The following is a 1,995-nucleotide window of genomic DNA, read 5'->3' as shown; positions in this document are numbered from 1 at the left end:
ATATATATATATATATATATACCTGCATATGTATACATACACACATATATACATGAATACACGGATACACGCACATACACATGTATATGTACCCATGCACGCATTATTATGTTCATATACACGTTTCTATACGCACGCACATGCGCATATACATATACATGCATATGTATAAGCAGATATACAAAACTACGCATGTGCATATATATGTACAGATACACACACATACGTATATATACATAGTGAACATCACCTCGCGTAGATATATAGATATTTTTACAAATGTATATACATTTTATGAACGGAGGTTTACTTACACACGCCTATTGAAGTAACTTCCATTTATTCAACGGTTTTGTCATAGCGTGTTTGTCTTAATAACCGATATGATGTCGTGTAGCTTGTAGCACCGGCATCTGAAGCTCTGCGTATTATCATGACAAGTGATTTTCCTATATTATATATATTAATGTATATGTTTGTATGCATGTATGTATGTACGTATATATATGTATATATTTACTTGCAAGTGGTAGCAAGTAGTAATCTTATATATTAATGGGAAACACATAGTTGTGTACGCGAGACAGGAAAAATCGCATGACTTACTATTTACGCTGAGGTTTATATGAAGCAATGTGGGAGCTGATATTAATCAAATGAGTTGCGTGTAGATGGAGGTAGCAATAGAAAATATGACATATCGAAGATTTTGCTTCTATTCCGTGAAATCTACAACTGTTCAAGCTATTCCAAAAAGGCGCGTGCTACCTCCGGGCAGAAGTTACTACTTGTATTGTTATGCCTCCAGCTCTGATTGGGTAGAGCCTGCTTAAGCACAACTGGACTAAGCCACAGCAACAAAATAGATCTTTCTTGTCTCACTACAAATTATTTCCTCATAATTCCTCTCTTCTTTATAAAAGAGTTTTAGTTTATTGCACGGTATTATATGATTGCATTATCGTAATTTGGCCTTCAAAATATTATACTATATTTGAATAATCTAAATTAACAATATTGGCACCTGTAATGTTTTTCCCTAGTTCACACGTAATGTATTTTCATTTTCTTTATGATTAATTATCTTAATCTGTTTTACTTCCAGCTGATCCATAACAGAATTAACAAATTTTATAATATTCTTGCGGCAACGTAGCTATTTTATCACGATTCTTAGTGCTGAACAACATCTCATTATTTGAAATATTATAAGCTACAAATATTTTTATACACTTTACTGTTACGAAACATTACACAAATTCTTGCTTTAAACCTAATGAAACTTGCTCGAAATTTTCTGCAGCATCAGAAAAGATTTCATGATTTACGTACTTATATCAATTAACTTCCTCATTGTAAGTATTAAACACATGTTGTTTTGTCTTTATATAATTAATTTTCTTCCCCTTTTCTGGCTTTTGTAGTTTTTTCCCTTAATGAAGAACTTAGCTCACTTATTTTCAAACTTAATCAACCTCGTTGAAAATGCATCTTCATAATCTTTCGCCGTTTGAAGTTGGTCACTTGCTTTTTTCATTGTGCCTCTTATTTGGATATATTAATTATAAATTTAAGAGCTAAATTTATAGGATAAATCAACTATTCTAATGTTCTCAAGGATAAATATAAGAAATATAAGACTTATTTATTAAGATATTCACTATCCCACACTCTCGTCCCATATATATATATATATATGTGTGTGTGTGTGTGTGTGTGTGTGTGTGTGTGGAGGGAAAGAGAGAGAGAATGTATATATTTCGGTGAGATGAGATGCACTTGCTTTATCTTGAAATTGTTTCCACTGACGTATATTACACATCATCACAAAGACATTCATCGTACGGCGATTCTATTTAAATTGATTTCTGTCCTCTTATCTGGCACTTTAAACTGTACATATTTGTGTGTGCGCGTGTGTGTATCTATAAATGTACACAAAGACTCTCTCTCTCTCTCTGACACACACATGCACACACACACACACACACACAC

Source organism: Octopus bimaculoides, chromosome 3 (assembly GCF_001194135.2).
Source record: "Octopus bimaculoides isolate UCB-OBI-ISO-001 chromosome 3, ASM119413v2, whole genome shotgun sequence".
NCBI lineage: Eukaryota > Metazoa > Mollusca > Cephalopoda > Octopoda > Octopodidae > Octopus > Octopus bimaculoides.
The sequence above is the reverse complement of the archived record's forward strand: the minus strand, read 5'-3'. Positions refer to the sequence as shown.